This window comes from Argopecten irradians, chromosome 4, assembly GCF_041381155.1.
Source record: "Argopecten irradians isolate NY chromosome 4, Ai_NY, whole genome shotgun sequence".
In the NCBI taxonomy this organism is placed as follows: Eukaryota; Metazoa; Mollusca; class Bivalvia; order Pectinida; family Pectinidae; genus Argopecten; species Argopecten irradians.
This window is the reverse complement of record NC_091137.1, coordinates 43,957,311-43,978,460: the sequence shown is the minus strand read 5'-3', so window position 1 is coordinate 43,978,460 and position 21,150 is coordinate 43,957,311. Positions and strand designations below refer to the sequence as shown.

At 36.4% G+C, this 21,150-nt stretch overlaps 1 protein-coding gene across 1 annotated transcript in view; it reads left to right on the top strand.

Moving 5' to 3' along the window:
* The window catches only part of LOC138321794 (uncharacterized), a 108,284-nt gene that overhangs the window by 34,727 nt on the left and 52,407 nt on the right, over window positions 1-21,150 (top strand). The gene's annotated exons all lie outside the window — the stretch shown is intronic.

The following is a 21,150-nucleotide window of genomic DNA, read 5'->3' as shown; positions in this document are numbered from 1 at the left end:
AGAACTGGGACAGTACATGGTGAGGTCTTAGTAAGTAATAGATAGTGGACTAGTGATGGACAGAATTACAAATAATGACAACACACAACGAAAATAGGAACATAATGGCAATGTAACCAAATTCAGTTAGACCGTCATCCATTTTCCTTACACTATGGGTTGCCTAGAAAATAGGTCGGGGCGGTGGGACATTATTGGCCAAACAATACCATTTCTCTCTCCTCTCCTCTCATCCCTCATCTCCTCTCTCCATCGTCTCCTCTTCAATCTCTCTCTCTCTCTCTCTCCACTCCTCCCTCCTCTCCTCTATTCCTCCCGCGAGTTTCCATTTACAACACAAACACCATAACGGGAAATAAGTAAGTAAACCCATTCAATAAGCCGTCACCATTTCCTTACTATGGATGCCTAGAAATAAGGTCGGGAGCGAGGGGAACTGAATGGCCATAACATACCTTCGTCCAACCCCTCTTCAACATCTTCATACCTATCTAAGAGTGAAAATCACCTTTTCAATAACCTCGCCATATCGCTTATTAAGGAGTTACCCAGAATAGGTCTCCGGGGGCTGAGCGCGACTGAAACCCTGATCTGGCCCTACCTCACTCATCTGTATCCTTTATTCCTCCGTATATCTTCTACGCAAAGTCCCTCTAACTCTCCAACACCTACCCAAAAATTCTAATCTTCTCCCACCCACACTACCTTACAACTCTAATCTTTCCTACCGCTCTCCTCACAACAATCTGAACACAATTATTAACATTATTGTAAGCACCATATTACCACCCCACCAACCATCTGTCTATCGTCCTTTCTCACTCCATAAAACATATTATCAATACTGCACCCATCATACCCACTATGCCAAGAATCATATATATAGGGATCAAACCCACCCCAAACAATATACAACAGTCAACCACACCACCAAACCCTTCCAACGTTAAAAAACAAAGCATTAATTAAACAAAAACCCCACAACACAAGGTTCACTAATGGTGGTAAGACTCAAGTAACAGCAAGTACTAAGAACTGTCGTCATAATGCACTCCATCCAACACATAAAAAAAATCCAGTAAAAACAGACACTCCATAGTAAAACTCTGATAGCCGACACCATCACTCTCTCACAACTACACACCCACAAACCCTAACCCACCAACCCACAACCTACCAAGTATTGCATGCACACATCAAACTCCAACTCTCCATTGTATCCTCGCACCACCCCCACAATACTACACCACCCCCCATCCACTATACACAACACCACCCTTCAGACTATACACGCATCCCTCCCCTTGATTTAATTTTCCCATCACAATCCATGACAACACACAACCCATCAATTTCATTCTCAAAACCACACTCCTCTTTCTATAATAACTGCTCCTACCAATCCTCCTCATCACAAATTCACGACCACTTCACAAAAGAAAATTGGTTATTTCTTAAGTTAGGATTAGACACTCACATGTTTTAAGAGAACGGCTCTTAGCCTCACTGTGAGTTGTCTAAGTATTGATTTCTTTGGTTATAAGATTTTGTAACAGTTATATGTAATTAATGACAAGCTTAGGTAAGACTCTCATAAGTTTCAAGAGTACGGCTCTTAGCCTCTGTGAGATGTCAATAGTCGATTTCTCAGGAAAGACTCATAAGTTTCAAGAGTACGGCTGTAAGCCTCTGTGAGATGTCAATAATCGATTTCTCAGGAAAGACTCTCATAAGTTTCAAGAGTACGGCTCTTAGCCTCTGTGAGATGTCAAAAGTCGATTTCTCAGGAAAGACTGTCATAAGTTTCAAGAGTACGGCTCTTAGCCTCTGTGAGATTACTGGAATTATGGAGATTGTAATTCTTATTTTACACATGTTGTAAAATTTTTACACAAAATATAAGGTTAGACAGAAACTGCGACCTGGGTGTTGGGTACTACCTGCGCGCTACCAAGGAATACTTAGGTATACCGCACCCGGGTCCGGTTTTTGTCACAGTATATTGAACTTCTAACTTCTACTTCTACTTCTAATTGGTAATGACCAACTTCAACAAATTGAAGATAATGTCATGAGAGAGATAGATATGGGATTTGAGTTGATTCCGGTAAAGTCAGTAGATAATGATATGTTTATTTTAATATTGGGTATATACTGACAGGAGAGCAGACTTGAATTGTTCAGGAGTGGAGCAGGACGATATGATATGTGCTGGGATCTTATTCCATTCATATATTGTCCTAGGGAAGAATGATTGTTTTCTGACCTGGGTTTTACAGTGTGCAAGTTGGAATGATTGTTGGTGAGCTTGCCTGGATTGCCTGTTTGCTGGAATGAGTCTATTTTGTTTATAGATGGCGATTTGATTATTAGCTATTTTGTACATCATGATGAGCCTGGACTCTCTGCGTCTTTCAGCAAGAGGACGCCTTTTAAGATCTTTCAGCATATCAGTTACACTAGATGTTCTATGTGTGTAGATGTTCTTGTTTAATACATAACGTCCAGCCCTACGTTGTACTATTTCATTTTTTTTCTGTGTTTTCCTGGGTGTAAGGGTCCCATACTGTACAGGCATATTCTAGGGATGGACGGACTAGTGATTTGTATGCCTGGGACTTAACTATGGTGGCTGATGTCGCCTTGTCGTGTTGTCGCCTTGTCGAGTTGTCGCGGTCTCAAACTGCGACAACCCGAGATTTAACAGTTAAAATGTCGACTTGTCGCGTTTTCGAACCGCGACAAGTCGACAACACGATGAGACGACAAGTCGACAACACGACAAGTCGACATTTCAAGCACGCTATTTAGCGCGTACAGCATCTCGTGTTGTCGTGGTAAAATGTCGACTTGTCGTGTTGTCGTGTTGTCGAGTTGTCGCCTTGTCGTGTTGTCGACTTGTCGTGTTGTCGAGTTGTCGACTTGTCGCCTTCCTGTTACACATGCGCAAACAATGGATAACACTCGCCATATTGGATTGCTAATGAAAATAATTGTGTGCATGTGTTTGTAGCTAGATGAAGATATTTGATAGCAATTTCTTTACCGAGAGTTGTCAAAGTATTTTTCTCTGAACTATGAATTTCAATAATTTGTTTATTATATGATAATTATGGAAACGTATTTGGGCCTTCTTTTGTCGTGATAAATCATAGTCTAAACGACTTTAAAAACGCGACATGACGTGTTCCTTGAGGATTTAGCGACATGTTTTATACGACTTAATCACTAAAACCCACATTTTGGCGATGGTAACAAACACGACATTTAATAGATACACGACGGGTGACTTACTATTACGTCGACATGTACCGATAAAGATATGAAGGCGACTTACCAAAGTCGTCCATTTCACAAGTTATAAACATCATGTCGCCCGATAGTTCGAAGGCCCGTTAATCCGAAAATTAGAAAATATTGCAATTTTATGGTGGCATATGTCTGCCATCGATTTGCCGACTTACGACTTAATAATGTCGACATTGTTAAGGCATTTAGTCGATATCATATCGGAAGATGTCGACATAAACAGAAGAATATGTCGACTTACCACATGTACATGCCCACATAATGATTCCAAGCTATTTATGTAGACAGTCGGTAACTCGGCGATTAATGTGTTTATGCTCGGGTGTGACACCGACTTGTCAGTTTTTGATGTCGACATCTAAACTAAAAGATGTCGACATCTGGTCTTGAATGTGGAAATCAAAAGGCCACCCTTTCATAGACCACTGTGTATATGCAGCAAAAGCCATACAGCAGAGATCGACGTTGATTTTGTTAATTCAAGTTTTTATTTATTTGATTTCAAAATAAAAAAAAAAAATTGTGATCCTGCACATCCCGGCCATGAAACTGTAGTCTGCGTGTACGTAGCTGTTAGCCCGTATTAATATATATAACCGTGGGTTGAAAATTCGTTTCAAAGCTGTGTGTGTGTTTTTGTTGATTGGCATTCGTACCAAGTCCATGTAGTACATACCGTAATATACTATATTAAAAGGGTGACACCCTTATATCCCTACGACCCAATAGTCCGAAGGCCCGTTAGTCCGAAGGCCCAATAGTCCGAAGGCCCGTTAGTCCGAAGGCCCAATAGGCCCGTTAGTCCGAAAATTAGTAAATGTTGCAAGTTAGAGAGTTGTTATAATTAACGTATTTTGACGAAAAACATTTTTCGGCACTGAAGATCTGACAATTTCTATGGACAGCAAGTTGTCATTTCTTCATGAGCAATGCCAGGTCAAAATTACATCAAAATAAAAAAAATAGATAAAAAAATAATAAAATAACATCTTACATTTTATAGGATATCTCACAAGCATACATTCTATGGATTATCTTACAAACATGCAAGCTTTAAAATGTCCGATTGTTAGCCTTTTGTACACTATATTTCATTACGATTAACATTGTTTCATGAATAAATGATGTATATAATTAAATCTTATCGAAAAAATACTTTTATTATACATGTAAACGTCGTTATTTTGTACAATATATTTACATGTATTTAAGGACTTATTTTTGCTTCCCCATTCTTTAAATTGTTTATTCTACCCATAATGATGGAAATGGTCCACATAATGATATTTTTTCGGGGAAATATTAAACAGGATCACATTGTACATATACAAAATAATACTCTTTAATATCAGATACGTTTATGTATTTCAAGATTATGCTCTTTTTGAAAATACGCTACATTTCGTTGTTTCATATCATTTTCCGTATCAATTCTATAGTCACATACATGTAAGTATACCTTAGCAAGTTTACAACAAATCTTTTGCATCGAAAACTGTAATAAACGTTTGTTTCATTTCAAGTACTATTCGCATATAAATCCCAATTGTATTATCTGTTTTCGGACTATCGGGCCTTCGGACTATTGGGCCTTCGGACTAACGGGCCTTAGGACTAATGGGCCTTCGGACTGACGGGCCTTCGGACTATTGGGCCGTAGGGATATAAGGCGGTCACCGTTTCAAAAGATAGGCAGTAACAGCTCTGAAAAAAAAAATTAAAAAAAATAAAATAAAAAAAAAAAAGATTTTTTTATGTTGTATTTTCTTGTGAATCCCGAAAAATACCAGTTACGTAATTTGATAGCCATAAAGGTCACAGTACAGTACAGGTACACAATACACATTCGGAAACCAGCTATACTTGTACATAAATATTTACATCCCTCGATGCACTTATATAAAGGCACAACGAATTTTTGTTACGGTCTTAATGGTCAGATTCAACCTTTGGGCTAAAAATCCTCCAGGGACGCGGTTTTAAACTCCCAACTCGCGATACATCTGCATCTATTTTTCGTAGTAAAAACATGCGTTCTTTGTAGTCAAACGTAGTAAAAAAAAAAGTCACGTGCTTATACCTCATTCATGCCATTGGCCGGAATATACAATTGTATTATGGGTAACTAGTGATCACGTGATTTTGTGTTTACTTCCAAATATGGCGATAGTTTGCTTGCCATTTCCTCGGAGAAATTGATTTATTTGAAAATATTTAGACTCCAAAATGTCTTTAATATTGCATGCATATCATTTTGACTTGCACATATGCACTGTTTTACTAAAAAATAATGAACTGAATGAGTTATAAAACTGACATTTCCACTTTTTATATATAAATGTAAATTTTTATAAATATAAATACGAATTGACCAATACAATAGGTCTAACCGCCTAATCATAAGATCAAGCGAAGTGTCGGTCTACTCCCGGCTAAATTCGTTAGAATTCTAAAATTTATAATTTATATATATTTATTTACATGCTTTTAGGGTTCAAGAACATCTTATACATATAACACATGTAAGAAAATATGGCCAAATTATGATATAAATACCAGAGTCAGATATTACTACCTCATTTTTTGGTAAGTATAACAACCTACTCAGCGTGGATAAATAGTTACCCACTTAATAACTATTCCGATAATGTATTTCGGCTCATTGCGCAATGAATGAGGTATATTCACAGTGTGACTGTTTTTAATACGTTTTACTAACAAAGAAACGCGACGATTTGTAGTACCATTTATGGGGTGTAATCCTCTCGCGGTTCGTGGTTTACTTTTCCCAAAAGTTGAAAACTTGTTAGCAATAACTATCATATACATAGTTTATTTTCCATATTATTTCCAAACACATATTAGTTATATGTATTCCGCATAGACCCAGCTTTGCTTTTGGGCAGAATCCTACAATATTTACATACCATGTATGTAACACATTTACTATTGAAGCACGGGCTTATGATTTCCAGTCATTGGATTTATTGGGGTCCTAGTGACCTTTAACTCACTTATGCTTCGTGTTCGTCCAGTACACCGAAAAAATGGTTTCATTTTGTTTCTTCATAGATTGAATGAGTCTCAAGCCCCCAACTTCTCATATTCGTGGCAATTTCTAAGGCCCTGGTCGTGTATCGGAGAATTTGCCCCAGGGGATAGTGGTACTATTACCCACATTAGTTTTATTTTAGGTAAAATCTGTTATTTTTGAGAATTATTTGCTCTCAATTTCATAGGTTAACAAGAATGTATTATGGAAAATTCATATACTCTTAGCACTTATATTAAATATGCGTTAATATGGATATACTTAACTGGTCTGATTTCATGGTCCTGATAGGCCAATATATGGTGCTTATATACAGTGTATGTATTTGTTTCATTCTGTATCCGAAACTCTGGTGACCAATCAGAAAAAAACTATGCATGGCTGACAGGTGGCTATGTGTTTTGTTATTCCTGCTATATAGGACTTCATTTTTTAGTTTTCCATGTTATTAAAACATTTCCAAAGAGGAAAGAAAAAGGTTAAAAAATTACAGAAACTAGAGAAAAGATCCATCTTTAATTGGCATGATTTACATCAGTCAGTAGTGGGTTTACCAAGTTCATTTAACTTTTTAAATGTGCAACTGCAGAGGCGTAGGAAGGAAGGACAAGGGTCCTCCTGCACATTTTTCATTTTTAGAAAATTTTGCCGAAACTTTGCGGCGCATTTCCTAAAAGTTCAAGCACGTAATGTTCAAATCTTTAATAATAAAAATTTCAATACACATGAACTAGGACTGAATAAAATGTACATCATGGGAGTTTACTTACTGTTTCAAAAATAAAAAATAATAGTTTGTTTTCTTAAAAATATTAAATTGTTATCCCCCACCCACAATATGTCTTAAGAAAGACAAATTAAATCAATTATTTTATTTTAGTTAAACAAACAACTGTGTGTGTTGGTTTTAAAGTGATTGAAGCGTATGTTGTGATCGAGCAGGTGGTTGACTTAATGATTATGACGATCAATTACACTTATTATATATTTCTAAATGCTAGGTAAATGTAAATCGGAAAATTTAACCAACGTTAAGAAAGCTTTATAAATCCTCAAATATCTACCACAGTAAAACTTCATCTTGGCCATTCCATATTCGTATTATTTTTTTCGCGGGGAGACCCCGGACCCCCAGACCCCAATAACACCAAACCTAGTCTCGCGCAATTCGGCTCTCGCAAAAATCATCAAAAAACGTAATTTTTTCCGGGGGAGATCCCCGGACCCTCAAAATACCAATAATCTCGCAGCATTCGGCGTTCGCAAAATCATCAAAATTACATCGTAAAAAAAATTATCTCAGCCATTCTAATCGTAATATTTTTTTTCCGGGAGAGACCCCCTGGACCTCCAAACACCAAAATCTCGACTCTTCGACGCTCGCACGCCATTTTGCATATTTCATTTAATTTCCTCGTTAGCGTCGCCATTGATATGGATGTGTACAAGGATTATATGTAATGATTTGATGAGAAAAAAGTATATATAAAGTTATTATGGTTGTGTGTTGAATTAATCTCCTCCTGAGTGACCTATTGCAAATTGTCTTTTGGCCGGCATCATTCAGTGTCTGTTGTAAACAAAAAAAAAAACAAATCTTCTTAATAACCAAGAACCTTATACATGGACATGTTATTGGGCCATAGCATGCTGGGATGAAGGGATACAAAGTTTTTCAAAGTTTGTTCCAAACATCAATGATTTTGGACTTGACCTATTGTGCCAAGTCCACAGGGCTGAGACATATTTATTTGTTTGTTAAAAAGCAAAACATTATTTATAACTGTGCATATCGGAATTTAGGTGACTGTTAGCACTTATATATCCTTATTGCCTTCTGCTCATTCTCAACTCTCTCATCCATTTGTAAACAATTCACAATTTTAACAAACTTTTTCTCCACAACACGGTTTTTCTCATTTTACAGCAAGTACAAACAACAACAATCAAATAACAATCATGAATATTTTGTATTGATATCATTTTTTTGCAAATTTTCGGCAAAAACAACATGTTTCAAATTAAATTAATACACATATTTGATTAATATATTTGATCTGCATTCATTATTGAATTTAAAAAAAAAATGAAAAAAAATTATATATCATAGCAAAGGTACATGGTTTGCTATTTTAATCAAGGGAGATAAATCCGTTTTGAAGGATTTTCCACAAAGTGAAAAAGTTAAGAATAATTCACTTCCGATGCATTATTCAACCAAATTTAGCCTGGTACATTTCCTGGTCAACATCAATTATAATTTCAACACAAATTAATTAGATGATGTTTCAAAGTAATTGTCGAGTATATATACATGAACTTTGACATCTGCCATGGCACAACATGTAATCTTCAATTTATCAATGTTTCACAATCAAAGTCTACTCTAAGCCTTCTGTTTCAAATGGTGGAAATGAAATCACGATCCGTGGGGGGGGGGTTCCCTATAATGGTACAAAAACACGCGTTCTTTGTAGTCAAACGTAGTAAAACAAGTCACGTGATTTTACCTCATTCATGCCATTGACCGAAATAAATATGGAATTGTATTATGGGTAACTAGTGATAACATGAGTGTGTGTTTACTTCCAAATAGATGTGATTTCTCTGACCTGGTATTTTATACATAATTAGGCCTTTTGAAGAAGATCTTATTTTCTCTGTGTTATATGTATATGTTCTGAACCCTAAAGCAGGTAATAATATATATAAATATAAATTTAGAATTCTACGAGAATTTAGCCGGGAGTAGCCGATCTTCGCTGATCTTATAAAATACTGTCATTTCCACGTTTTGTAAATAAATGATATAATGCGAATTGACCAAATCAAAAGGTTTTAGACCTTTTGAATTGGTCAATTCGCATTATATCATTTATTTACAAAACGTGGAAATGACAGTTTTATAACTCATTTCAGTTCATTATTTATAGTAAAATAATACATATGTGCAAGTCAAAATGATATGCATGCAATATTAATAACATTTCGGAGTCTAAATATTTTTCAAATAAATCAATTTCTCCGAAGAAATGGCAAGCAAACCATCACCTTATTTGGAAGTAAACCAGAATCATGTTATCACTAGTTACCCATAATGCAATGGTATATTCCGGCCAATGGCATGAATGAGGTATAAGCACGTGACTTTTTTTACTACGTTTTTACTACAAAAAATAGATGCAGATAAATCCCCGAGTTTGGAAACTAAAAACCGCGTCCCGGAGAGGTTTTGTAGCCCAAAGATTGAATCTGGCATTAAGACCGTAACAAAAAATCGTTGTGCCTTTATTTAAGTGTATCGAGGGATGTAAATATTTATGTATATATTATGGACAGGGCAAGCTAACAAATAAAGCTTGTTTCCAAATGGGTATTGTGTATCCGTACTGTGACCTTTTTGGCTTTTAAATTACGTAACTGGTATTTTTCGTGATTTGCAAAAAAAAATGAAATCTTGAAAAAAATCATTTGTATACGGTATGTACTACATGGACTTGGTACGAATGCTAATCCACAAAGCACACACACAGCTTTTAAACGAATTTTCAACCCACGGTTTATATATATTAATAAATGATTATGGCCAAGAGGATGGAAATTTGTTGTACAAAAGCAGAGTCCTTTTGCACTCTAACTTCCTCAGCTCGGACTAACAGTTACAATGTGTACATATACGCAGGCTACAGCTGCATGGGCCGGGATGTGCAGGATCACAATTTTTTAATTTTGAAATCAAATAAATAAAAACTTTTCTGAATTAACAAAATCAACGTCGAACTCTGCTGTATGGTGCCTTGCTGCATATACACTGTGCCCTATGAAAGGGGTGGCGCCTTTGAATTCTACTTTCAAGACCAGATGTCGACATCTTTAAGTTTAGATGTCGACATCGATAAACTGACAAGTCGGTGTCACACCCGAGCATAAACACGATTAATCGCCGAGTTACCGACTTTCTACATAATTATCTTGGAAAATCATTATGTGGGCAGGTTCATGTGGTAAGTCGACATATTCTTCTGTTTATGTCGATACCTTCCTATATGATGTCGGCAACTCGATGGCAGAAATATGCCACCATAATATATGGTACAAGCACTAACTTCAGTTTCCTATATTCAAAGATAGTGGCTATTTCATATGATTTGCGCATGTGTAACAGGAAGGCGACAAGTCGACAAACTCGACAACATGACAAGTCGACAACACGACAAGTCGACATTTTACCGCGACAACACGAGATTCTGTACTCGCTAATTAGCGACTGTTTGAAATGTTCGACTTGTCGTGTAGTGTGGACAACACAAACAACACGAGATGGCCGTAATCAGCCACCATACTTAATGATGCTGAACCTATTTTGATGTTTCTTCTTAAGAAGCCCAGTGTGGAATTGGCTTTTGTAGTGATGTTTTTTATGTGTGAGTCCCATTTAAGGTTTGATTGTATTGTTCTTGCCCAGGATGGGCTTGATCTACGTGTTCTAATGTGTATCCATGGAGAATGTAATTATGTTTGATTGGAGTTTTCCCTCTGTGTACAGACAAAACGTTGCACTTGCTTGGATGGAAGGACATCTTCCATTGTTTTTTCCCAAAGCGAGATTTTGTCCAAGTCTTGCTGTTAATAGTTTCAAGCGATCCATCTTGTCATAACTTGACTCTAAATGTAGGTAATAGTATCGTCTGCAAACAGTGTGGAATGGTGAAGTCGTAGGCCGACCAGGACTGTCGTTTATGTAGTAAAGAAGATTATACTAGGTCCGCGAGGACTCGATCGCCCATGGGTGACAACTAACGGGGAGTGGACTTTTACAATATATGTGCCAGCTAGCTTTCTACCAATGAAGGAAAATTACTCTATCCATCGAGTGAACGAAGTTTCATCTTGTCCCTACATTAGCTGCTTTTAACTGTTTGAATGAGAAGGGAGTGACTGTTCTCTTGCTCAAAAGCCTCGGCGAACCGTCCTATTAATGAAGGCGATATCAGATCTGGATTTCCACTTCATCAAGGATTCCTTGATACCATTCATCGATAACATTTCTATCAAATGACTTTCAGCTTTTTATGAATAACGAGTATTTGCGAAAAAGCCATGATTGAAGCTGGGGGGGTGTAAAGGATATTATTTGTGTTCTAGCATGTTTCATGATGTTATATGGACTACAATGTGTTCCATTACTTTACTACAGATGCAGGTAATGTGATATGGGCACGATTAATTTTACAGGGTTGGATTTCTGTCCTTATTTGAAGATTGGTGATATGTTAGCCAGTTTCCAATCATTGGGGACTAGGCCTGTTTTAATGGATTTGTTGAAAATCAATGGATAGTATTGGGGCTACTTCATCTGCAAGTTCTTTCAATACCCTATGTCTTAGTTCATCGGGCCCATGCAGCTTTCTGGAGGTCTAGTCCGCTTTTAGTTAGTTTTTAATATGCCATTTTCATGTATGACTATTTCAGTCATTGGTGGAATAAGGGTGGTCAAGAGGCAATAGCACATCTACAGTATTAAAAACTGTTGGGCTGTGGGATGTTGTAGGTGTTGTAAATACGGATTGGAATATTCTGTGGTTAGTATTTGTGATTATTTCCTAGCCTTGGGGTTTTGTTAAAACTTTTGTGAGCAATCTTGATTTTCGTTTAAGGTTCAAATCGGTGAGTGTTGGTTAACATATTGGTTGCTTCACTCCAAATTCAGTTATGTAAAATAAATCATATAGCTCATAGTATACTGATTTTTCTATCTCTTGAATAATTGTAGTTGGAAACTTCTCGATAAAATTCGTTACACGATAATCCTAAAATTTGAGATAATTATATTTAGTTGAGCGTTTATTACAGGCAGACGACAGAGTTTGGCATTTAGATCTATTCCAACAATTTATATAAGACGTTACATGCCAAATATTAGTGACAACTAATATCTTGCACTTTCGTGTGTGCATTTATTAATTTTTTATATTGCGCAGCAAAAACCACACTTGCCATGTTATTTTATACTATAGGGAAAGTTTTTGTTGTGATTGGGGACATGCTTTTAATTTATGTTATTGTAATAGTAATATATTTTTATAACAATTTTATGCCATATTATCAAAATTTGAAAGAAAAGAAGTGGCTGCATAAAATTGTTTGAATGGTGAAGATATCAGCATGCATCTTAGAATGACATCTCTACAGTGCTGGTAGCAGTGTACAATGTAAAAATCACAGCAAAAAATACATTCTTTCATTATGAAAAACCCGGCTTTTTAACATTAAAATATTAAATATACAAAAGTATATATAGATAAACATAATGTAATCTACACAACATTTGTAGCTTTTTATAACGCAGTCGTTTTTGGGTAGGTCTGATTTTTGTGCACATCTGTATTTCCAAGCTTGTGAAAAACTTATTGTTTTAATTGCAGAAAATCGGGAGTATTTATAACCACGCAACCGAGGCTTTCAGCCAATCAGCGGGCGGCCTAGCCTCGCCCGAGGCCCAAAGGTTATAGGGGTGAGCACAGGGCCATTGGCAAGAAGAATAGTTTTCGTAAGGAGATAGTCTTGGTTTGTGTTTTAATGTAGGGACACCATAAAAAACTCACGAGCATGTGCACGACAACCACGAACTACTAACATTTAGTCCGTCGGATGGGACTTAAAGGCGGTGTCCCGTGTGAGGATGCCCAGCCTTGCACAATAAAAACCCCTCTGCGGTCTTTCGATGAAGAGTAGGTGTGATAACGCCGGCCCAGAGGATAGGTATAGGTACAGGTTATAGTTTAAAAATTTTTACATAGATAAATTAGAAGGGCTTCAAAATTATAGAATCTATATACCAAATTGATTGGCTAGGTTCCTTCCTTCCCCCATGCTCTTGATGGGTAGGGTTAGTTACTGCTAGACGATGCCATGGTAGGACCTTTTAGGATCTAGGAGTCGTCTTCCAAATTAATAGATATATAGGTATAGCAGACGACTCCTCACTCTATGCTTTCTCTATATACTTTGCTCTTCCTACTCCATTTCCTATCTTTTCTCATGCCCCGAAACGTTATATATAGCGTCACGGTACGTAAAACTCGACACTTCTGTTTCACCGGTACCAGCGAGCGGTCACTACGTACGCTCTCGCAGGATAATAGCGCCAGACGAAATTGGTTATTTCTTAAGTTAGGATTAGACACTCACATGTTTTAAGAGAACGGCTCTCAGCCTCTGTGACTTGTCTAAGTATTTATTTCATTTGTTATAAGATATGAAACTCATAAGTTTCAAGAGTACGGCTCTTAGCCTATGAGATTACTGGAATTATGGAGATTGTAATTCTTATTTAACACATGTTGTGACATTCTCAGTTATATAATATATTCTTTAACTTTTATTACTGGCTGGAGTCTTTTATTATACTAGATTATTTCCGGATAAGCAATCGTTGAGACTTGTAGTCTTAACCTACGGATCATACAAAATATAAGGTTAGACAGAAACTGCGACCTGGGTGCTGGGTACTACCTACACGCTACCAAGGAATACTTAGGTATACCGCACCCGGGTCCGGTTTTTGTCACAGTATATTGAACTTTTGAGCAATCTTATCTCACGCCGCGGGTATCAACTTCTAGACGTTTTCCGTTTTACACGCACATTCGGATACCCTCTGAACCATTAATCTCAAACACATTTTCTTGTATTTCTTCAGGCAAATTTGAAGCCATCATAATACTCTCAATATTAAATGCACAAATTTTAGGACATACAAATGTACATTTAAAAAATGCATGTATTAAAACAGGTGCATTCTGCTTAATATCAATATCACCCATAACCATTCGGTCATACTGTACCAATGGCTCAAATCACGTCACGCGAGAATACAGATAATCTATGACATCACAATGAATTAGTAACTACGGATGACGTCATAATTGATATCCTGAAAATCAACATCCACACTGACGAATTATCTATCGGAGACAAAATGGGCTGCTTTGACTTTTTGAAGTGTTTCAAGCGCAACCGAAGCACAAAAATACATCCATACATGACCGAGGAAGAAATGGAAGGGATGAAACCAGAAAAGCCCTTCGGAAAGAGGTGGTTCCGTGAGGAAATTGCCCCACCGCCGCGTGGACTAAGGATATTATTTACCTTACCTTTCACTGTACGGGAAATTAAACCCACTTGCTGGATTGTGGACAGGAACCCTACAATCTATCCATGTCCGCCGCCACCACCACCTTCTCCACTTCTGAAAAAGGAGAAGTCTGATGTTCCGAAATTATCTTCGATTCCACGCAAAAACAGACCTAAGAAGAATCCTCTGCTTCCGCCAGGTGAACCCTCCAAAAGACTGCGGTGTGTGTCCAAGACTCACGGCAAGACAGTATGTCCCTGCCAGCAATTTGATGTAAAGCAAAAGAAATGAAGGGACAGAAACAGCAACAGAACACCAGAAAAAAACGGTAGCAAATATCAGACGAACAACTGATGACTTTGTTAACTTACATAGCCTAGTAATAATACAAATGCTATTCACTTCACATAAATATTTAACATATATCTTATACGTTGAGTTTTTGTTATTTGTTTTTCATATTTAACTTTCAACTTCATCGGTGATATTAATCACAATCGCCAAATCGTCTTTCAATGTCCGGTCGTTTTTTGCTCTGTCAGATAAGAGTGTAAGATGACAACTTTTAATGAAAGCGGTAAAGTACATGTTACATTAAAAAGATGTTTAAGAAGTTTCAAAACCTGTTTGAAAATGCCGGAGAGAACTTCGATAAAACTGATAATCGAGTTTTCGAGATATATACGTTAAAACCTGAAGTACCGTCTGTCGTTCCATTAAAAAGTTTGAAAACATGAAGTATTGTTTGAACAAATTGTATTTACAGTGGCAGGATAAGAATTTGGCAAAAGGAATGTTGACAAGTCGATTCACTATTTCATAAAAAAAAGATATTACGACATCTGCAGATATTCTTAGTTCTTGGCTGGTTGAGCAGCATCCTTTATACTCCAGTGGTTACGATCACTGTCGTTATATTCCCGACAGTGATAGTAATCCATGGATTATCGGGGATTGTTGAGCTGGTGCTACCTGTATGTTACACCTCAGGGGCTTGCAGTTCATATATAGAAAATTTTAGGACATACAAATTATGTACATTTAAAAAAATGCATATATATATTAAAACAGGGACATTCTGCTTAATATCAATATCACCCATGACCATTCGGTCCTACTGTACACTGTTACCAATGGCTCAAATCACGTCACGCGAGAATATAGATAATCCATGACGTCACAATGAATTAGTAACTACGGATGACGTCATAATTGATATCCTGAAAATCAACATACACACTGACGAATTATCTATCGGAGACGAAATGGGCTGCTTTGACTTTTTGAAGTGTTTCAAGCGCAACCGAAGCACAAAAATACATCCATACATGACCGAGGAAGAAATGGAAGGGATGAAACCAGAAAAGCCCTTCGGAAAGAGGTGGTTCCGTGAGGAAATTGCCCCACCGCCGCGTGGACTAAGGATATTATTTACCTTACCTTTTCACTGTACGGGAAATTAAACCCACTTGCTGGATTGTGAACAGGAACCCTACAATCTATCCATGTCCGCCGCCACCACCACCTTCTCCACTTTTAGATTCTGAAAAACAACCTAAGGAGAAGTCTGATGTTCCGTTTCTCTCAATTTATCTTCGATTCCACGCAAAAACAGACCTAAGAAGAGAATCCTCTGCTTCCGCCAGGTGATCATTAGTCCAGGAAATTCGGTTAATTTATTAAGTTAGGATTAGGACTACTCCACATGTTTAAAGAGAAACGGCACTTAGCCTACTGCTGCACTTGTCCTAAGTATTTAGTTCTTTGGTTAATAAGAATATTGAACACTCATATGTTTTCAAAGATACGGCTCTTAGCTATAGCTTCCTTTACGAGATTAATGGAATATGGAGATTGCATAATTCTTAATTAACACAGGTTGAGGGACCTTATCAGTTATATTAATTTATTCTTTTATTACTGGCTGGCTGTCTTTTATTATACTGGATTATTTCAGGTTAAGCAAATCGTTGAGCCTTGTAGTCTCTTAACCTTCGGTTCATAACAAAAATATAAGGCTAGACAGAACACTTGCGACCTGGGTGCATGGGATACTACCTTCACGCTACCAAGGAATACTTAGGTTATACCGCAACCGGGTCCCGGTTCTTGTGTCACTTTTGAGGCATTCTTATCTCACGCCGCAGGTAAATTAAAACTTCTACGACTCGTTTCAATGTTTTACACGATCATTCGGTTTACACTCTGAACCATTAATCTTGAACGTCATTTTCATGTATTTGCTTTAGGGGCTATATGTGAAGCCATCATAACACTCTCAATATTAAAAATTGCTCAAATTCGAGGACAACAAAAATGTATCATTTTGAAAAATATGCATATATTAAAAACAAGGGCTCAATTCTTGCTTAATATACTATATCATCCCTATAACCATTCGGGTCATACCTGTAACTACTCGTTACCCAATGGCTCATATTCACGTCAATACGAGTCGAATTACAGGCATAATCTATGAAGTCACATTCGAATTAGGTAACTAAGTGAATGACGTCTTAAATTGATATCCTGAAAATCAACATATACACACTGAAAGTATTTCTCTATACGGAGGGACAAAAATGGGACTGCTTTTTGACTCTTTGTGAATGTGTTTCAAGCGCAAACGAAGCACATAAAAATAACTCATTAAATGGACCCGGAGGATAAGAAATGGTAGGGATGTGACAACACGAGAATATGCCCACTCGGATAAAGCAGGTGGTTCAAGTGACCGCAAATTGTCCCCCAACTCCGCACCCGCCGATGGAGTATAGGACTTTCATTTAACCTCCTTACATTTCGTCTGTACGGGAAATTATAGTACTCCAATCTTCGCTGAGATTTTGGACCAGGACACCCTCCTATCTATCCATGTCTCGCCGCACAACACCCACCTTCCTCCACTTCTGAAAAAAAGAGGAAGTCTAGTTGTTTCCACTATTTCTAATCCTGCCCGATTCCACGCAATCAAAACAGACCTAAAGATAGTAATCCTCTGCTTTCCGCCACGCGTGGAATACCCTCCATAACGGAATGCGGTGTGTGTCCAAGACATCTATTGGCATGACAGTTTGTCCCTGACCCCTAGGCAAGTTGATGTAAAAGCAAAAGAAATGACAGGAGACTCAGAAACTAGCAACAGACACACCAGAAAAATACGGTTTGCAACAAATATCAGCTCGAACTCAAACTGATCGAACTTTTGTTAACTTACATATGACTAAGTAAATAATACAAATGCTATTCACTTCAACACATAAACTATTTAACCATATTATCATATACGTTGAGTTTTTGTTATATGTTTTTCCATAGTTTAACTTTCAAACCTTCAATCGGTGATATTAATCACAATCGCCAAATCGTCTTTTCTAATGTCCAGTCGTTCTTTTGTTCTGGTCGGAAGACAGACGTGTAAGTATGCACAACCTTTTAAGATGGAAAGCGGATAAACGTACGTGTTACATTTAAAAGATGTTTTCAGAAGTTTCTTAAACACTGGGTTGAAAAATGCCGGAGAAAACATTCGATAAAACTGATAATCGAGTTTTCGAGATATATACGTTAAAACCTGAAGTACCGTCTGTCGTTCCATTAAAAAGTTGGAAAACATGAAGTATTGTTTGAACAAATTGTATTTGCAGTGGCAGGATAAGAATTTGGCAAAAGGAATGTTTTGACACAAGGTCGATTCACTATTTCATAAAAAAAAATATTACGACCTCTGCAGATATTCTTAGGTATATACTGTATGTATTTCCCGCAGAACCATCGAAATGCGGCGAAATCGCTAATGAATGTGTCGTTTTCTCTTTCTTTAACTTCATATACTACAACGCCCTTTTCGTCTGAAAATCCTTCTAAATTTCTCGTTATATATAATTATTTTTATATTGTGTAGTAAATTTAGTGTATTCATTTTTGAGGGTCAATGGACAAAAAAGCTCCCCTAAAATCGTCATAACACACAGGATGCATCGTTGCACGTTGGTTGTAACAGGGTTCCATATGTATGTTTGGGAAAACATTTTGGAATGTTCATAACTCACAAATTTGAGTGAAATACAGAAGCAAGATTCGTTTCGTTATCTCTAGTGTTAACACAGCATTTGACACATTATTACACATATACAAAGAAGTGTATGTATATCCATAGAGCCAAAATATCTGTGATACAATCCATAATTATCAGAGATACTATCGTGTAGTTGGACTTCACGAACATTGAAAACTGGGCCAGGTTTGGCTTAGCTACCGTAAATAAAATCCGAGATGACGCAATCAAAATATATTGTTTTTTTTGATCATTTATAATAGCTTTAACCAGTGCAAATTCTATTCCTATCCATTAGAATTCTTAACATGAACTTTTTTAAAACAAATAGAAGTTCCGATTACCGCTATACATATTATACAATGTAAACTGTCCCGAATCAATTAAGTACGTATTTATGTTATCAGTATATTTTGATACGATATGTGAATCGTCATAATGAAGTTATTTTTTTTAAACTGCAAGCTTTAAAAAAAACGAACCAGAAATATATCGGTATTCCTTTTTCTGAAGTATCTTTTAAATGGGATGAATAGCCAAGCACTTGGTCTAGGAACTTATTTAGTATTCATGAACATCATTCTCTTAGTAAACAAATGTTCATGAGCGTCCGTAATCTGGTTGACATCGAAAGTGACGTTATATATTTCATTTGTATACCATTAGTATGCTTTTGTCATACCCAAACTTACCCGTTATGAGCTTACTTACTAACAGGTATGCTTTCAATCCCTTACATACACTTTCTATCTATCATTAGTCCCCACCCCCCAATCACTGTACGTTATTTATCCTAATTTTGTATTGTTAATATGAACACTTTCAATCTTTTTTTCATAGATACATATGTAATGTCCGCAATTACACGAGCGCTCACTCGGTCCATCTCTCATCTTTTGCAGGCCACAATTTTCACTTACGTTGTCTTAAAGCGTTTGTTACAACTCTGTGAAAAGTCAAAATTTTCTTGTATTTATACTTTTTTTCTCATTATAGAATTTTTGGAATAATAGGTGTTCATTACACATACTCAAGTAATATTTTAAGAAAGATAAAAACAATATGTCGGCTGTGCTTTGTTTTGGAGCTATTGTCTCTCAAAGATTCTCCAACGTTGACAAAAATCTTAGATTTTTTGGGATTTTTGCCGTTTTGTCCATATACAAAAGAGTTTACAGCCATAATTTCCTAATGAGATTGTTTGATATGTATGGAAGTTTGAAGAATTTTATTTTCCTGTAGTCTTCTTAAAAAATATACAAAGTTTTTGATTTAATACATGACACTCATATTTTTTTCTCAGTTTTAAATAACACATATGCTACCCCTACCAACATAATTTTGAGCTACAAAATAACACCATTTTCAGCCATTTTTGCCATATTTTAACCCTTATAGAAACTGTTGTGGCTATTAGATATACTTTTGTTATATTTATTTTGCATGCCAATAGGGAATGGGTTGTTCTTTCTAATATTAGGCAGAAAAAATGGGGGTGGGGGGGGCGGGGGGTTAAAACATTTTTTTTGCCTCTCATTTGAGCTCTAACTAACTTTAAATGTAAAAATAAAGTGACTCTACTCAAAGAGGAAAAAAAGACACAATATCAAAATGGCCGCCAAATGGGCCATTTCTTAAAATTCCTGTATAAAAATCTACTGAAAATAGAAATGTAATTTTCTAACAAAATTTGCATCTGGCAACTTGCTACAGATATTGATAAAATATATTTGAAAATCTCATAACTTCTTTGATCTTTGTCGAAACGAGACTTCAACGTGACTGAAACCTCAGAAGAATACATCCTTAAATGCTGATTGAAACTATGAAAACTGTGTGTGTAGGTTTATCTATTTAGGTTTATTTTGTAAATTGATTGATGTAATGTGTAATAATTTTGTGAAATGTTAGCTCAAATCTGGTAATATTACCCTCACTTTCATTTTTTTTCTTCAATTTTTAACTGCTTTGGGCGCTTATTGGGTCGAATACTATAAATAGGATGTTGAACTTTCAACTTACCAATGTATTATTTTGGCTTGCATTTCGTTCTGTCTATTTTTGCTCTTTCCCATATAGTTGTCATTTTAAAGAAAAAGTATTACAATAGTCATTGGTTGTAGTTTTTATTCTACATAAGTGATCCAAAAAAGAATGAACTTTGTTAAGCCGTTAACGAAATATTGACAAATGTAAAAACAGGAAGTGAGTTCAGATCAGCCATATTGGATTTTTGACAACATATAAAGGCTGCTATCACACATTCAACTCATGCCATACACACTGGTTACACGTTCATTGGCATATCGTTTACCGTTTCGGAGATCGTTTAATTGTATCAAACTTTAGACGCAGAAGAATAGTAAAACAGAACAAAAACCAAACGTCTTTCCCCCGAAGTCCTAAATTGTTTTTGAATTATCTGGTAACGACGGTTGAAGCTTTTGTATGGCCAATTTTAAAAAAAACGTGCTTGAGAAGAAATCACGTTTTTAAAATTTAGGAAAAGGCCAAGAATTAATCTGTATCAGTACTAGTATAATTTGGCAGCTGTGGTGTTTATTGACCTCGTATTAATGTCTTAAAATTCTTTTT